Source organism: Mastomys coucha, unplaced genomic scaffold (assembly GCF_008632895.1).
Source record: "Mastomys coucha isolate ucsf_1 unplaced genomic scaffold, UCSF_Mcou_1 pScaffold23, whole genome shotgun sequence".
NCBI lineage: Eukaryota > Metazoa > Chordata > Mammalia > Rodentia > Muridae > Mastomys > Mastomys coucha.
The window spans coordinates 114,363,956-114,383,354 of record NW_022196906.1 but is presented as its reverse complement, the minus strand read 5'-3'; the positions used below and the strand labels follow the sequence as shown (position 1 = coordinate 114,383,354).

The window sequence follows — 19,399 nt, the reverse complement described above, 5'->3', positions numbered from 1 at the left end:
AATCTTCAGATCACGTGTGCGACCAAGAACTCATCTAGAATATATGCAGAATGTTTAAAATTCAACAGTCAAACTGAACTCTAAGCAATCCAGTTTGAAAATGAACATACACACACGTACTTGAGTGCACACACACGCACACACACACACACACACACACACACACCATGAAGCAATAAATCACCAAGGATGATACCACCTGACAAATAGGCATCCAGAGATGGTCAATATCTTTGGCCACTAGAGAAATGCACACTGGGACTACACTGAGACACCAAGATACAGCTATCAAAAGGTGGGGAAGAAAACGGTGACAACAGCAAATGGTGGCAAAGGCAGAGAAACAGCGTCACGAATACATCAGCAAGAGCTTAAATGACATAAATGATTTTGGACAGAGATACCACAGTCTCTTTCAGAATCCAAACCAGACTTAATTTACAATGTAGCAAGCACCACCTCTGGTTTATCCCAGGATGTGAAAACTCTTGGTGGGCTAAGGAGATGGTTCAGCTTGGCGGTGGTGGTGCACGCCTTTAATCCCAGCACTTGGGAGGCAGCGATAGGCAGATTTCTGAGTTCAAGACCAGCCTGGTCTACAGAGTGAGTTCCAGGATAGCCAGGGCTACACAGAGAAACCCTGTCTCGAAAAAAACATTGATGATGATGATGATAATAATAATAATAATAATAATAATAATAAAATTAAAAAAATAAAAAGGAGATGGTTCAGTCAAGTGTTTGCCTTGTTTCTGTTTAATGCCCAAACCCATGTTAAAAAGCAAGGCATTTATAGTCTCCTGATGACAAGGCAGAGCCAGGAGGCTCCCTGGTCGCCAGCTTAGCCTACCTGGGAAAGTTCCAGGCCAATAAGAAACCCTGTCTCAGAAAGAAAGTGGAAGATACTCAAGGAACAACACTTGGGATTGTCCTCAGACCTCCACATAAATGACAACACTTGGGATTGTCCTCAGACCTCCACATAAATGACAACACTTGGGATTGTCCTCAGACTTCCACATAAATGACAACACTTGGGATTGTCCTCAGATCTCCACATAAATGCACCCACAGCATCTGTGCTGTGAACAAACACACCCAGATGATATGATATACTATGTTATATTAGCTATATTTAACAGTCCCATGGAAAATGATGCCCTCTTCTGGTCTCCATAGATAGAAGGCACACATTTGGTGCACAGATATACAGGCAAGACACTCATACACATACATACATACACACACACACACACAGAGACATACAAACATACACACATACACATGCATACATATATGCACATAGACATACAAACATACACACATACACATGCATACATGCAATCATTTTTAAATAGTAAAGATTATTTTTGTCCCTTAAACACAGGAAAAGTCTGAGAGTTACGCCATCAGGCATGTGGGTTCTGACGTTGTCCTGGGCAGGCTACCCCCTGGCTGCTGGAGAAGGCACTGAAGATGTTGTCCTGGCAGGCTACCCCCCTGGCTGCTGGAGAAGGCACTGAAGTCTGAGCCTGCTCATCTCTGAGGCAGCCCTGCCTGTCCTCTCTCTCCACCATGCTGCTGATCTCAGCCCAGAGCTGGGCTTCACGTAACCTCAACATGACATCCCATTGGGATTTTTTTCAGACACAAATCTACTTTTTAATGAGGTTAGATCATTGAGTCAGTTCTCACTGCAACATTGTATCACACAAGTATTGTATTATCACTTTGTAAACAACCATGCAGGAATGTTGCGCTTGCTTTTAGGCTTACTCCAGAATGCAGCGTGCCCCGCTTTTTTGCAGAAATGCAATCATAGAACCTTCCTCACACAGAGAAACACCTCCTGGAGCTCCTATCCAACTTTGAACCCAGCTGTGCCTTTTCAAACATAGCCCATTTTAGCAGAGGCTCCTCAGAGGCCTCGGATGGGAATGGGGGGGGGGTGATTTATTAATGAGACACCCAAAGGAGAGATGGGAGGAGGGGCTTACAGAAAAGAAGACGTCCAGGATTGAGTCCAATTCCTCTAAGCCCGTGGGGAGTTGTGAAGCATGAATTGATTGCACTAAAGCTGTCCCACCTTGAAGCAATGGGCTATACATTGTAACCCACCATCCATCAATGGTGGACTGCTCCGTGCCCTGATGAGGGCATATCCTCCCATGTGTGGTGACTTACAGAGAAATTCTCTGTGAGAGGCAGTTGCTAGCCCATAGGTATTCACACTCACCAACAGGAGACGAGGCACAAGCTCACGAAAATCAGCCTGCAAGAGCTCCTCCAGCATCACCCACCCTCTTTCCTTCCCTCCCTCCCTTCTGTCCCTCCTCCCTCTCTCCCTCCCTAAGACCTTCAGAACAAAACAGTACTTCAGAAAAGTAGTAAAGTTACATATCTGATGTTGATAAAATGCTTTTCCCAAGCTGGGTTCAAAAGGAACACATATGCATCCACACAATTGAAAATGAAATAAGCATCTAGATATTTGCGATTGGAACATAAGTTACCTAACACCACGAGTATGGGTGGAAGCTTTTAGACCTAAACTTCTAAACTCAACCTCTCAGGCTCCATAACTGAGCACAGAAGCACGAAGTACGAACAACCCCTGAGGCTTCATGACTGAGCACAGAAGTGCCAACAGCCTCTGAGGCTCCATGACTGAGCACAGAAGCGCCAACAGCCTCTGAGACTCCATGACTGAGCACAGAAGTGCCAACAGCCTCTGAGGCTCCATGACTGAGCACAGAAGCGCCAACAGCCTCTGAGGCTCCGTGACTGAGCACAGAAGCGCCAACACCTACTATTCTGTCTTTCAGCACAGGGATCCCCTAAGGTGTGCACTAACCATGGCTTCCAGATGGTAAGAAACACCCCTTCACACAAACCACGCCAGGCTTTCCTGTCAATAGCCCCACCTAGAGGCAGCAGACGGAAGTGTACAGTCCAAGTCAGGCTGTAGGAGGAAAGACTAGGGAGTTTGCTGTGCTTGGTGTAAACTGCCCCCTAACTAAAGGCTCTTGGGAGGAAGGCTTGGGCCCAGGACAGTTGTGTTCAGAGGTGGAGTTGTTAGCGAGTGACCAAGTGGATCACGAGGGCTCTGACGTCATCCGTGAGTTACCTGCTGGTGGGAGTCTGTCTTCGGTGGTGCGTCTGGAGCCACCATCTTGTCTTGTCCATACCTCCACTACACAGCTCTGCAATGGCCATCTTACTTCCAACCTTGCATCAGAGACAAATAGATCCAGGCAACCATGGGCAGCAACCACGAGTCACTGCTACCCTTCCCTCCTTCTAAGTTGTTAAACCAAGAATTTTGACACAGCCATGGAAAGGCAGTGAGCAGACTCCTTCAGAATTTCTGGACTTTAACAGCAATTAAGTAGAAGATGTTGCCAGGTGTGGTGGCACACACCTATAATTACTATCCTAGACAGATGCAAACAGGATCATCAGGAGTTCAAGGCCAGGCTTGACTACCTAGGGAGTTCGCGGTCATACGAAAGGCTGAGTCAAACAAACAAGTGAGCAACTTGTGTATCCTGAGGTGATGGAGCAAATAGAAATAGAAATGAGGAGAAAATAATGACTGTTTCTGGTAAGTATAATGCTTTTCTGCACGGTGGTTTTCAGAACATTGAATATTTTATTATGTAGCTATTGTTTCCTACAACATAACAGCTTTTAAAGGCATTGCTGCTCCTCTAAGCAGCATCGATTCTGCAACAGTCGAGCAGAAATAATCACAGAAGCTTGTCAATCACTGTGGCGGGGGAGGGGCAGGGAGCTCCAGTCCTGGGTGCTGCTGCTGGGAGATGCTGATGAGAACAGGGCAGTCTCATCAATGGTCCTTTACACGATGCTGATTTATGACTCTTAGGATCTTTCTTGCTGTAAGAAGCTGGCTGCCTGTAATAAAAGCCCAGACTCGGTTCATAACCTCCGTAAGTTAATCATATTACAGTGCTTCTCTGAATCCAGAGCTGGTGAGATCCATAGAGCAGAGTCAGCCACATCTGCGCTCAGGGCTAAAAGTAAACAGAATTCCCAGAAAGGTAGCCAGGACTCGTGTGTGTGTGTGTGTGTGTGTGTGTGTGTGTGTACAAGTGTGTATGTATGCATGTGTGGGTACACAGGTGTGTGGGTGTGTATGTATGTATTTATGTGATTTGTGTATGCATGTGTACAAGTGTGTAATGTGTGCACATGTGTGTAAATATGTGTGTGCATGTGTGCACATGAGCATGCATGTGTGAGTGTGTATATGTTTACATGTGTGTATGTGTGTATATATGTGTGGAAATGTGTGAGAATGTGCATATGTGTGTACATGTGTGTGAGTGTTCACACACATGTGAACATGTATGTATATATGAGTGTGCATATGTATATGCATGTGTGTGCACATATGTGTGGTGTGTATGTATGTATATATGTGATATGGGTAAGCATGTGTATGATTGTGTTTATGCATGGGTGTGTGCAAGTGTGTATATGTGTATACATGTGTGTAGATATATGTGTGACATTTGTGCATGTGAGCATGCATGTGTGAGTGTGCATGTTTATGTGTATATGGAGCATGTATGTATATGTGTATATATGTGTCAAAATGTGTGTGTGAGTATGCATATGTGTATGCATGTATGTGTGCACATGTGAGTGGCTGTGTATGCATGTGTATATGTGATGTGTGTAAGCATACAATTGTGTTTATGCATACGTGTGTGCAAGTTTGCATATGTGTGCACATGTGTGTAGATATATGTGACATTTGTGCATGTCAACATGCATGCATGTATATGTTCATGTGTGTGAACACGTGTATGTGTGTATATGTGTGTAAGAGAGTACACATATGTGTGTACATGTGTGTGAGTGTCTATATGCATGCATTGAGTGTATAAATGCACACACATGTGATATCTCCTTCCTGGCCACCCTCCAACTCAGTGTAATAATTTACTTGTAATCTTATTCACTGAGGTTCAACAACAAGCCGGCAATTGAATGACAGAATGCGGTATCCCAGACGACAGCAAGGCAGACAGCCTGAGCCTCGGACCCTCGGTTCTAACAACCTCTAGGTTGCATGGTGTCCTTATTCTGTGCTGCTTGTCATCTTGTAAGGCACTGTCATTTTTCTTACTCTGTGGTGCTCAAGGTTGTGACAAGGTTTCATGTAGCCCAGTCTATTCCCAGCACTATGACACCAAAGCTGGCCTTGAACTCCTGATCCTCAAAGTACTGTGGCCACTGGGACAGCGTGTGTTGCTGTGTCTCCTAATTAACCATCACTGGAATGTAAGCTGGGCTTTGCATTGTTCATTGCTGTATCTGAGCACTTTGGACTGAGCATATAGGAAATGTCCAGAACATAGCTATGACTGCAGAGAAACGCCAGAGGAAAACACTCTCCGGCCAAGTCAAGGTGCACACCAAATGTTCACACTGAGCTCCTAAATATCAGATGACCTGAATTTTCATGTATTTTGAAGTTCCTGTGGGAAATAAAATGTCTCTTTGCAGATTGAGAGGACAGTATCGGCGAGGCTAAGACTAAGCAAGCCTGGGGATGGGGGTTTGGGTCCCTTGGACCCTTGTAAAAGGCGGGGTGGCTGGGGTGGTGGGCTACAGGGTGACTGGGGTGTCCAGACTATAATTTGTCTCAGGAGGTGGAGATAAGGAATCCCCCGGAGCAGGAGCTAGCGCCACAGGGCATCCACATCAGAGAGCTCTGGGTTTACCGAGAGACCCCTCCTCAAAGAACAAAGCAGGAGACAGATGGGAGATGGGGCTTAACTTCAATGTTGGTCCTCCAATGTGCATGTGCACAGGAATACACACATGCCTGAACACATGCAAAAGCACATACTTGCATACCACATGTATATGCAGGAAACATGGAGAAAGAAACATAAGATAAATAAAATATCACCTGCTTATGGACAGTGTTTCTCAAAGCTCTCCCTAACCTGTGGTTAGCAATAGCCAGCAAGATCTGGATTCTACAAAGACGAGGCAAACAAGAAAGAAATAAAAGCATTTTCCACCTGGAACATGGGTGTAGAGAGGGATAGAAGGCATATAGAGGACCCTTCTACCATGGAGGAAGGAATTAAAGAGGTCCCTGCTCCCCCGGGAAACTACGAGAATAATTTGGAGAGCAGATGAAGAGAAAAGGTGACATTATTTAGCACTTCCAGAATCCAGAAGTGAGTCTTGGCTGGTCTCTGGGGGCACAGAGTGGGGAAAGCAAGTGGAGGCTGGGAAGGTGGAAACGGAGGCCCTGGAGGCAGATGCAGAAGGCAGAGGGACCAGCAGGTTACATCCCTGAGAATGAATTATGAATACACAATGGTCAGACCACAGCAAACCAAAACCTTTGTTGGCCTCTGGAATGATGACCCCAGAATGTCAGAATCTGGTCACAATTGGAGTTGTCTTTTAACCTTCACACACACACACCATGGTGCGCACACACATGCACTGTCATGTATACACAAGCACACAATCATTAAAATTAGACCCAACGGGATGCTGAGAATGAAGCAGGGGAGGGGTCAGGAGTCTGAGTTTAGTAGAATTAATATTTAGTGAGCCTTCTGTCTGCCAGGCTCGGTGCTCGGGATCTGTGAAAACAAAGACAAGTTCCATGGCTTGAGAAGAGTGATGGTCCCTTCTCCTGCCACTATGCTGCTCTGCTCTGTTCAGTTGATGTGACCTTAGGACATTCTCCTTGGGATCCTGTCTCTAATAAGGGAATCCTGGCAGGATCAGGGCCAGGGCTAGGACTGGACACTTGCACTGCATCTGCACCTGCACTGCACTGCACTGTGCCTGCTCCTGCTCCTGCACTGCACCTGCACCTGCACCTGCACTGCACCTGCTTCTGCTCCTGCACTGCACCTGCACTGCTCCTGCTCCTGCACTGCACCCGCTTCTGCGCCTGCTTCTGCTCCTGCACTGTACCTGCACTGCTCTTGCTCCTGCTCCTGCACTGCATCTGCACCTGCACTGCACTGCACTGCGCCTGCACTGCACCTTCACCTGCTCCTGCACCTGCACTGCACTGCACCTGCACCTGCACTGCGCCTACTCCTGCTCCTGCACTCCACCTGCTCCTGCTCCTGCACTGCACCTGCTCCTGCTCCTGCACTGCACCTGCACTGCTCCTGCTCCTGCACTGCATTTGCACCTGCACTGCACTGCACTGCGCCTGCACTGCACCTGCACCTGCTCCTGCACCTGCACTGCACTGCACCTGCACCTGCACTGCGCCTACTCCTGCTCCTGCTCCTGCACTGCACCTGCTCCTGCTCCTGCTCCTGCACTGCACTGTGCCTGCTACAGGCCTCTGCTCATGCTGCACACCCCACTCAACAAAGCACTTGAGAGGCCAGAGAGGGAAGGAAAGAAATTAATAACAATTAAAAATTAGACTAATCTGTCCTTTGTAGGACTCAGACACATTGGGCTTAATTTTAGTAGCTGTGTGCTTTAGAATGGGAGGCCACCCTTTTTAAACAGTTTTGTCACTGTGGCCTGTGAAGTCTTTGTCTCTTATCTTTCCAGTTCAAATACTTAATTAAGTATTTCACTCCCAGCACAATAGGAACAAAGATGTTGTCAGGAGTGACCACCTTCTTTCTTGGTCATCACTAACTGAGGGTCTTGTGTTAATGTAAAATGGTCACAGCACAGGTTAGCTGTGGTCTACCCATACAGGACAGCATCATGGTGAGCGGCAACGTTCAAAAGCTGAGGTCCACCCGTACAGGGCAGCAGCGTGGTGAGCGGCCACGTTCAAAAGCTCAAGGAAAAGAATTCCGACCTGATACAGGAAGGCTGGTAAGGGCAGACTCTCGAAAACTAATGAGGACTAAAGGAATCTTCCAATTTCTTTTTGTGTTAAAAGGTAGTTATATAATTATATGAAGCCAAACCTTAGCTCCAAGAAAAAGGGTTATTTGATGCCGCCATGCCTTCTCTCTGCACCATGATGGACTGACTCCTCAACTGTGGCCCAGGCAAACCCTTCCAGTTTCTTTTGTCAGCTTAGGTTGTCATAGCAATGAGAAAAGTGTCACCTGGCTTCTGAGGGCTCTACCTCCACCTCCCTCCTCACCTCTGGGCACTCAAGTTTCAGGGTTAGGGTTTCACACCCAGCCTTATGTAGGTCCTGCGGCTCCAAATTCAGGTCCTGACACTAGTGTGGCAAGTGCGTTACTAATCCACACTCCTACCCTACCCTACCAGCCCTAAAATGCAGGCTTTGATTCTATGAGTCCATGCTGTGGCCTGAGTGCTCCTGTTTCTAACATGCGTCTGGGCAACAGCACCATTGCTCATCCTGGGGCCACACGTGGAGTAGTGAGGGCCAGCAAGGAGCATAGACCAACATGGCTGCAAAGAAAAGAACCAAAGCAAAGTCTGACAACTTTTAAAAACATGTGTGTGTGTGTGTGTGAGTGTGTGTGAATGTGTGTCTGTGTGAGTATGTGTGAGTGAGTGTGAGTGTGTGTTAGTGTGTGTAAGTGTGAGTGTGTATAAGTGTGAGTGTGTGTTAGTGTGTGTAAGTGTGAGTGTGCGTGTGAGTGTGTGAGAGTGTGTGTGTGTGCGTGCATGTGTGCACATGTGTACATGTGTATAAGTGCCACAGTGCACACATGAAGGTCAGAGGAACTCATCCTCCACCATTTAGGACCTGGGAATCCAACACAGGTTGCCAGGCTTGGTGGCAAGCCCCTTTACCTGGGGAGCCATCTTGCTGGCTCCAGTTTTTACATTGAGGGCAGAATTGCTGGGCACCCAAGGAAGCTCTGGTTGGGAGTGCAGTGTGCAAGGTCACCCTCTTGAAAACACTAAGCAGGTTGAGGCCTGTGAGAACAGAAAGAATAAAGTGCAAGCTAGCGGCTAACAGTCGAAATGGCCATTCCCTAATCAAGTGTCACTTATGGAATGGGCAAAGGATCTCATGGGCCAGCAAACAGGTTAGTTAGTAAGGAGGAAGAAAAGACAGCAGAAGACTCGAATTACAAAAGTAGTGAGTAGGGGCTAGAGAGGTGGCTCAGTGGGTAAGAGCACTGGCTGCTCTCCCAGAGGACATGGGTTCAATTCCCAGTGCCCACATGGCAGCTCACAACCACCTGTAACTCCAGTTCCAGGGGATCTGATGCCCTCTTCTGGCCTCTATGGACACTGCATGCAAGAAGTGCCCAAGACATACAGGTAGGCAGATACTCATAAGAGCAAAATTTTTAAATAATAATAAATGTCAAGCATAGTAAAAGTTTAAAGTCTAGAGCACCATTCGGGACTATAATCATTTTAATTTAGATTCCATGTTTTAGTTTTAAATGATCACAAGTAGGACTTTATTACCTACAAGTGATCGGAAAGCAAATTATTGAGGAAGTTTTCATTCAAGGACAGAGGAGGAATACTTTTCACCAAGCAAAATCTGGAGAGTGAAAACCAAAGTGGAAGATGTTCTCCTTGCGCCAGGAGCTAGCTCATTCCACACACGGGTGCTAAGTGGATTCTGGGGAGAGCTCTGCATATCTGCCACAGTCTGCGCTTTAATAATGTTCTCGCCTCAAGGCATAATGAGATTATCTTCCACATGCTAATCCGCTCAAAAATCCATCAAGCTGTGGATCTGCTAATCCTTTGGATAGGATAAAACCATCCTATAGATCTGCTAATACCATGCTATGGATCCTCTGACACATCCTATGGAAGTGTTAGCATTGTCCTATGGGCCACCTAATCCTTTGGACCTGCTGACACCAGGCTATAACACCAGGCTGTGACCTGCTGACACCAGACTATGATCTGCTGACACCAGGCTATGACACCAGGCTATGACCTGCTGACACCAGGCTATGATCTGCTGACCAGACTATGATCTGCTGACACCAGGCTATGACACCAGGCTATGACCTGCTGACCCCAGGCTATGATCTGCTGACACAAGGCTATGATCTGTTGACACCAGGCTATGGACCTACTGACACCAGGCTATGATCTGCTGACCCCGGGCTATGATTTGCGGACACCAGGCTGTGACACCAGGCTATGATCTGCTGACACCAGGCTGTGACACCAGGCTATGATCTGCTGACCCCAGGCTATGATCTGCTGACACAAGGCTATGATCTGCTGACACAAGGCTATGATCTGCTGACCCCAGGCTATGATCTGCTGACCCCAGGCTATGATCTGCTGACACCAGGCTATGGACCTACTGACACCAGGCTATGATCTGCTGACCCCAAGCTACGATTTGCTGACACCAGGCTATGACATCAGGCTATGATCTGCTGACACCAGGCTGTGACACCAGGCTATGATCTGCTGACCCCAGGCTATGATCTGCTGACACAAGGCTATGATCTGCTGACACCAGGCTATGGACCTACTGACACCAGGCTATGATCTGCTGACACCAGGCTATGGACCTACTGACCCCAGGCTATGATCTGCTGACACAAGGCTATGGACCTACTGACACCAGGCTATGGACCTACTGACACCAGGCTATGATCTGCTGACACAAGGCTATGATCTGCTGACACAAGGCTATGATCTGCTGACACCAGGCTATGGACCTATTGACACCAAGCTATGGATCTGCTGACACCAGGCTGTGACACAAGGCTATGATCTGCTGATACGAGGTTATGGATCTGCTGACCCCAGGCTATGATCTGCTGACCCCAGGCTATGGACCTACTGACCCCAGGCTATGATCTGCTGACCCCAGGCTATGGATCTGCTGACCCCAGGCTATGATCTGCTGACCCCAGGCTATGATCTGCTGACACCAGGCTATGATCTGCTGACACCAGGCTATGATCTGCTGACCCCAGGCTATGACCTACTGACCCCAGGCTATGGATCTGCTGACACGAGGTTATGGACCTACTGATAGACACAATCCTACGCAACAAGAGCAGATAACTGATACCCTGCACACATCAGTCAGAGCAAAACCTGGCTACACTGACATTGAATACATCCTGCATTGGCTCTGAAAGAATCTATGACCTTGGAGATCTAACAAGAGACCCTACACTGAGGCAGTATCCTGGTGTGAGACCGTTCGGGGTGGGGGTGTCTGAACAAGTGTCCACTCACCCTGGGTAAAGAACAGACCAATTCTACTAAAGTCCAAGCTGACAAGCCGAGAGGTGACTCTCCCATTCCCCAAGAACTTGTCTCTTCATGGCGTCAGTGTCCACCAATAGCTTTTGCCGAAATAAAACCATTGTCCACACTGCAGTTTAAGGGGACAATGGTTCTGTAGATTTTCTACACCTAAGTCAGTATTCTTCTATAAGACAAATGGTGAGTCTCTCTTGTAACAACATCTCTATTTATCAAACACTCAGCTCATTAAATCTTTCCCGTTTAGTTTTTATTTGAGGATATCATACATGTAAACAATGTGTTTTGATCGTATTGCCACCCTGTCCTTCCCTCCAGCTCATCCCAGCTCTTCCCCACCCAGTCTGCCTTCTAATTTCATGAACTTTTTCCTTTTAACCACTGAGTCGGTGCTGCCTGTGTGTGCATGGGCATATACAGCCATCTGCCTCCCGGGGGACATCCAAGAAGAAAACTGACACTCCTCCTCCAGCAACTACCTTTCCCCTTGGCGGTCCAGTTACCCCCTAACTTCCATGTGTATGCCATGGCATGAGGACACACACACACACTCACTCACAAAATAAATAAGTAACATAGTAAAAAAGATGACTATCTTGAGTCTGTGTTCAGTTCTAGGCCAGCATGACAAGCTTCCCTTTAGCTTTCCACTGTGTTTGCTTACTTGTTCAAAATTAGAGCGTACGGCAGGTGGTTCTAGAATGGACGGCCACCAGGGTGGGGATCCCAAGCTCAGTGTTCGATCCCACGGGGCTTACCTTCGAGGCTACCCGGCTGAGTTCTCTGCAGCCCCACCAATCTGCCATGTGATTCATTTGAAATACAGTTAGATGTATCTGTTAGTGTCTGTGTCTTTGTTTTAAGGTTTCCCTCACAAGCTTACTGGGTTTTTCTTTTCCATTTTATTTCTATTCATATAAAGCACAGGCATGATGTCAAAGCAGAACTTACACAAATCCGGATAAGGAGCAAGGTGCCTCCACTCCACTTCTGTCTAGGTCAGTTCCGCTACTGCCGGCTTGGCGGTGGTTTCTGTCTAGGTCAGTTCCGCTACTGCCGGCTTGGCGGTGGTTTCTGTCGAGGTCAGTTTGGTCACTGTTGGCTTGGCTGTGGCTTTGTTGGTGGTTTGGTTTACCCTTGTATGTCCTTTCATAAAAGGTTGTCTTCACTGTCAACATGACTGGGTTTGGAATCACAATTCTGGATGTGTCTGTGACAGTGTCCCAGAGATGATTAAGGGAGAAGGGGGATGTGAACACACTATCCCATGTCCTAGGGTCCTGAAGGAAGCGACATGGAAAAATAATTGCCCATATTCCCCTCGGCTGCTCTCTGCCCTGACCTGATGTAAGGAGTCTCCGCCCTGCCCTGATGTAAGGAGTCTTAGGACTATGTTCCTGCCACCTCAGATACTCCCATACCTTCTCACCCTGGTGGACTGTCTAAACAGTGGGCCAAAACGAATCTTTCTTTAGCAACTTGCTTTTTTTAAAAAGGTTTATGTGTATGAGTTCATGCAGGTCAGACGAGGGGGTTAGATCTCCTAGAGTTGGAGTTATGGATGGTTGTGAGCCTCCATGTGAGTGCTGGGAATAGAACCCAGGTCTTCTGAAAGAGCAGGCAGTGCTCTTAACCACAGAGCCCCCTTAAACTGACTTTTTTTTTTGGCCAGGTATTTTGTTACAACAACAAAATGTTGGGGAGTTAGTCTAGAGTCATGTATACAAATGCTAAAGTCTGAACCCCAAGATCTGGTTACCCTCAAACAAGTGACTTCTCACATATACCAGCCTTTTTGTGAAAGCCTTGCTTCCCAATTTAAAGCTATCGGTTAAATAAAAGTGGCTACAGCCAATTATTGGAGAGAGTGGAGGTAGGCTTCCAGTCAGGTAAGGTGCAAGAGAGGGAGAGAAAGAGACACATAGAGAGTCAGAGACAGAGACTGAGAGAGACAGAAAGGGAACAGGAGAGAGCAGGAGGGAAGGAGAAAGAAGAGAGAGAGAGCAAGGCGTCTCCATTAAACAAGATGGGCCAGGAGTGTGTGGCCATAGAAGTGTCCCCTGAGCACAGACTGATGGAGCCCCAACAGCCTGGGCGAGACTCAAACAGCAGTAACTCGGGGAGCACAACTAGGAAATAGCCAGCCCAGCGTAGAAAAATAGTTTAGGGCTAATCGCCCAGTGATTGTGCTAATGCTGATTAAATAAATCATAGGACTCTGACTTGATTATGGGAAGCTGGTCAGGTCATAAATAAGAACTAATAGAGCTAATAAATCTATTTTACAACAACAAACAAATTCACTTATTCCCTTTTATATCAATTCGTCTTCGTTAATATTTTCACTCTGAAACTCCAAAGTGCACGCTTAGAAAGGTCAAGTAATTTCTGGGCTCAGCAAGCCAAGCCGAGGAAACGCCACACAGGCTTCCCCATCCGTGTGCCTTACCTTTTCCTCTAACCTTTGCTTTGGTCATAGTTAAAGTTGCTAATTCTCAAATCACAGTTAACAGGCAAGAAAACACGGCATAGATATTTTTATGTTCTGAGAACATTCCACTTGTTAGGGCGCCGCCCAGCTCTGTCTGGAGAAGCCGCTTGTTGGATGGGGCTTGGAATCTCCGTGTTGTGCGGAGATTTGGATCCTGGAGGTTATTTTTTTGAGAGCTGAACATCCTGGAAAGGTTGTCTGCTTCGTCGCCTTCCCACACGCCTTCTGTTTAGCCTTGCTTTAGGCTCCTCAGCCGAGAGGCACATCGCCTGCATAGTCTTTGAAATGTGATATAGTAGACGGTTGATACCACTGTCAAAATCATGGTAACGTGGTTCTTTCTGTTTGTTCTAGAACCAGCCCGAGATTTTATGCTTTTTTCCTTTGTAACTTTATTTTTATTTTATGTGTGTGCATGTGTGTGTGTGTAGAACATGTGTGTCTGGTGCCTGTGGAGACCCAAAAAGAATGTTGAATTCTCTGGAACTGGAGTTGCAGGTGTTTGTGACCACAACATGGGTGCTGGGAACTGAACCTGGGTCCTGTGGAGGAGAGTCCAGTGCTCTGACCACTGAGCCACCTCTCCAGTTCTATGTACTTAAGTTTTAGACTTTGCTCAATATTTTGACAATGTTTGCATTTACTTATCTGTGTCTGCATATGTCTAGAGGCCAGAGGACCACAGGTGTTCCCTCCTTCTGCCTGTGGCTTCCATGGATCATAACTCAGGCCACCAGGGCTGGCATGAAGCACCTTTAGCCACTGAGCCACCTCCCTTATGCCAACTTTTACTTAGTCACTTGTTCATTTATTTTCAGACAGGGTTGTTCTGTGTAGCCCTGGCTGTCCTGAAACTCACTTTGTAGCCCAGGCTAGCCTCCAACATTTTTAGCCCCAAATTTTGCAGGCAGTATATGGAGAAACAGTGCCAAGTTATAGAGATCGGGACCCTCCCTCTCACCTTGCTCAGGCTGGGCGTCTCTGCCTTGGCATTTAGTTCCTCTAGTCTTGGTCCTGTCCTTCATAAAATAGTGCTGGCTTTACCGTTGTATCGCGGAGACTGAGTGAAAATATACAGAGTTACTGTTTTTCCTTGCTGTAACTAAACATTGACAGCAGCAACTTAGAGAAAAAAAGGACTTGTTTTTGCCCCTGGTTTGAGGGGACCTTAATAAGCACCACAGGGAAGGAAGGAAAGGCCTCGGGAGTGCAGGGCTGCATGCTCACACCTCAGAGGATCAGGGAGCGAAGAAGGACTCAGGCTGGGCTATCAACCGGCCCAGCCCGCCCCAGAGACAGGCTTCCTCCACCTAGGCTTGCCCTCCTAAGGCTGTAACAACCTCCCAAAACACCAGCAGCAGCTGGGGACTAAGTGTTCAAACACATCAGCTTGGGGAAGGGGGGGGCACTGTGCACTCGAATCACCACATACATAACAGTAGCCGATGACTGTGCACTCGAATCACCACATACATAACAGTAGCCGATGACTGTGCACTCAAATCACCACATACATAACAGTAGCCGATGACTGTGCTGAGGCTGCTGGGATGAGGCTGCTGGGATTCTCCTCAGCTGAACGACTCATCTCTCGGCACCATAGGGATTTCTCTTCACAGAGGGAAGATGCTGTGCTGAATGAAGCCTTTTGCTTTGTTTACTTTTATTCTTCTCTCATATATTACATATGGACTGTAGTCACCCCTCCCCTGGCTCCTGTACTCGTAGACTAGAACCTAGGTCAACTGTCATCAGGAAAGCTCTCAAGTTTTAGGCTGATAGGAGCTAGAAGCAGAAGAGACTGGCAAGTGACTCAAGATGGATGCAGAGTTTTAAGGATGGAGAAGACCAATGTGAGCAGAGAAGGGGACCAATGGAGAAGGGGAGGGAGAAGAGGATTGTGAAGCATGAGGAAGAGTGGACCAAGACTCCTGTGAGATCAAGACATCCTGCAGATATGTCAGCCCATCTCCAAGAGTCGGTGCTGCTGTGGCTCTCACTGGATTTTCTCTCAAGCTCCCATGTGGGAAGCCACTTCATAAGCACATCGCCATTACAAGATGGCGATGACATCTGGCTTGCCGTTAGCATAAAAACGCCTTGTGCGCGTGTGCCTGTAAATCCCAACGATCTGCGGCGGAGTGCCTTTGGTCACGTCAAATGGCCTGATTGTCCCACAGCCTATTATGAGTCGCCACGTCTGAGGCAGGCATAGAGCTCTATATAAGGGAAGGGTTTTGAGATAGTCGGGGTCCTCCTCCTCAACTGAAGCTTGTGATCTCGCTCTCAAGATGCATTAAAGCTTGTACTGCAGAAGGATCCTGTGTGTGCCGCGTTGTTCCTGCTGGCGGGAGATAGCGCGGGACACTCCCAGGGATGTCTGCTTAGACATCCTCTGAGAGGCTTGAAGGGGGAGAGGCTGGATAAACCGCTCTCCTATTATGCCAAGGGACAAGACAAACAAGTAAGACATTCTGTGGACAGAACAAGCCCAGTGGCCAGAGTACAGCTAGATGTGGCGGTGTGCCAGTGGCCTCTCTTTGTCCTGCAATCTTTTTTTTTTTTTAAAGGAATTATTTAATTGGGATGGTTTACAGTTTCAGAAGTTTAGTCCATTATCATCTTGGCAGGAAACACGGTGGTGTGCAGTAGACATGGTGCTAAAGAAGGAGCTAAGAGTTCTGCATTTGATCCACAGGCAGCAGAAGAAGAGATACACTTCTTCCAACAAGGCCACACCTACTCTAAAATGGCTATACCTTCTAATAGTGCCACTCCCTATGGGCCTATGAGGCTGTTTTTATTTAAACTACCACATGGACAGAGGTGTGTTTGAGGTGCCAGTTAGCCCTGCCAAATCAAGGAGATTCAAGTTTTGTGAGAGACTATTTTTTTCTCAAGGAATTAGGTAGGAGTTATTGAGGAACACACTTGACATCAACCTCTGGTCTCCATGGGCAAGTGCATGCATGTGCAGAACACACTTAACCACCGGAACATGTTCATATACCACACACACATATTTGATTAATTAAAAAATAGAAGCAAAGAAGTGGTGCACTTCTAATCATGAATTGATGGACAAATAGACAGATAGATGAAGACAGATAGATGAATTTAGCAGTACTGAAGGTCCCAACCAGGCTCCCTCCCATACCATGCTAACCCCCACAGAATAACATCTTCAATCCCATAAGTTTCTTCTCCTCTCCCCTACACATTTCCTTCTTTCTTAAGTTGGCAGGGTGGGGTAGCTACCCTACAAGGCTTTGCCTTACATTAAACTCTGTCTCTTGACCTAAGGCACTTGGAGGTTGGTGTAGATGCCATTTGCTTTTTCATCCTGCAATCTTTAAGAATCCCATGAGTCAAAAAAAAAAAAAAAAAAAAGAATCCCATGAGTCACCTCAGGAGCAGGGTTAAATGACTCTGGAGTTGGGCGCCGTCCCCTGAGGGTCGCCACTTCCGTCCCCCTGTAACAAGACTGCCCTGATGTTGGAGCTCAGTCAGGCTTGTTTCTCTGGTAGACATCCCATCACTGCTGACCAGCAGACATGGCTCCTGTACGGTTGCACGGGCAATGTGTTGTGTGCTCCTGGAGGTGCTAACATTGACAGCTGTGTAAATGCTCACCATTCTGGAATTATCCAGGAAGGCTGAGCTAGCTAGCTAGTGCATCCCAGAGATCCAAGTGTCTCCAGCCCCTCCCCCCCTCATCCCCAGTTCGGTGAATCTGTGCAGCTACTGCCACACCCAGCCATTTTTTCAAATGTGGGTTCCAGTGATTGACAGTGGCTTCCACTGACAGGATAATCACGTTTCCCGCTGACCACTCAGGTAATGACAGAAGGAAGGATGGTTTTCACGAAAGGTCTTTGGTTAGAGGACAAGATTGCACAGGACTCCTCGGGGCCTGCAGAGTTTACCGCCAGGCCTGATAACAAGGTTCATAGCTGTGGGTAGGGGAGAGAGGAAAGGAAGGACCAGGTGTGGGTTCCACACCCTGCTATTGTGTTCCCCCCCAAGTCCACTGTTCATAGTTACCCCAGATTGTCTATAAGTCACCTTCACATTAGAGCATGGAGTTACAGAAACTGTTGAACACTGGGCTTTAACTTAGTCACATTCGTGAGTTTGTTTAAGAACTATCAACCAAACATCAGCTTCTCTGCTCTGCACACTGGAGATGCTCACCCAAACATCAGCTTCTCCTCTGCTCTGCACAACTGGAGATGCTGGGCTAAGTATGTATGGTGCCAAGAGCAAGAGGAACACGGACTCATGAACTCACTTACAATATCCTCTGGGCTCGTCCTTCCCAAGTCCTTCCTTCTTGAGTGTCTACAGAAGCCACAGACGGTGCCAGAAAGCACAAAGTTACCTCCTGCCTTCCTCTTCTGCAGCCCTCATGGGTGATTCCTCCCTCCCTTCCAGCACTGCACCCCACCGCACCCCCATTTCTGACACTGCTGACTGCTTTCGATGAGCCAAACACCCTCCACCTAGCCCCAGCCTCCACATGTAACCCTCGTTTGTTTATTTTCTGCAGCGGAAGGAGGAAGTTCACTCTCTCCTGAACTGTCTCTTACTCTCCAACTTGTAAAACCTTCAGTAGCGTTTATTGCCTTTAGTATAAAAAGCAAGCAGTTAGCTTGTCAGATAAGAGTGCTTATGATCTGGTGCTACCCACAACCCACACATCCAGTATCCTGGGCAATTCCTACCCCACTTTCAGGAGAGAGCTGTGTGGCCACAGGAAGAGGACTTACCATATTCCAGAGTCACCTCACTTTCTCAGTGCCCTTCCCTCGTTTCCACATTTGAAAGACCTACTAAAGCCAAGGGTGACCCCTAGACCAGTGGTTCTCAACCTGTGGGTCGAAATAGTCTTCGGGTTGGGGTCACCAGAACATGAGGAAGTGTATTAAAGAGTCGCAGCACTAGGAAGGTAATAGTCAACCGTCCCCAAGACTTGACTGGATCTGGCATCTAGTAAGAGATGCTCTTACCAAACCAGCATGTCCAGGGAGAGCTAACGGTAGAGGAAAGAGCGCATGTGCAGACGGGCTCCCAAAGTGCATGTGCAGACGGGCGCCCAGCTAGAACCAGGTTCCAGGACGAAGAGGTTCTGTGAGCCGTCTTCGCTTCTCCCTGGCGCTGCTGCTGTTGCTCCGGTCCTTCACCATTGTCAAGGGCAAATCATACTACGTACTATGATCCAAGAAAACGGCTGCTGCATGAAGACCACACTCTAAATGGAGCTAGGATTCGATACGTCACCTGGCTCTCACACTGAGGAATCCAAGCTGAAGGCTGTAGCTACTACGGGAGGTGGGGGAGGGGTGTCTAATGTCCCAGAACATTCTAGAAACAATATACCGCTTCCACTCCAAGCAGCAACTTCCCTTTGGCTTTCTCTGTTGGAGGTGATGGATTTTGTTTGTTTTGGGTTTGGTTTGGTTTGCTACATTAAGGAATTTTAGGTAAAACCTTGGATTCAATCCACTGACTTGGTTCAACCTCACTCCCTTTCAAATAACAGTTATATCATTTTGTGCAAATCAGGTTTTGTTTAGGAATGTTATGTCGCATCGCTAACTTTATATGGCTATAAATGGAAAGAGGCTTCCTTTAACTCGAGGGTGGTGTTCTGCAAGGCGCAGTGACGTCGACTTCAAGGCTACTGGCTTCCTGAATTGGACTTCTGTGTTCCCAGGCTGTTCTGTCCTA

General features: G+C 47.4%; 1 long non-coding RNA gene across 1 annotated transcript; it reads right to left on the bottom strand.

Annotated features, from left to right (window-relative positions):
• Positions 1-12,064: 12,064 nt before the first annotated feature.
• LOC116073218 lies at positions 12,065-15,054 on the bottom strand. Its single transcript, XR_004111729.1, has 4 exons — positions 14,899-15,054; positions 14,631-14,729; positions 13,628-13,947; positions 12,065-12,458 (listed from the first exon to the last, which is right to left on the bottom strand). It is a non-coding gene; the product is annotated as an uncharacterized LOC116073218 (long non-coding RNA).
• Between the last annotated feature and the right edge of the window lie 4,345 nt (positions 15,055-19,399).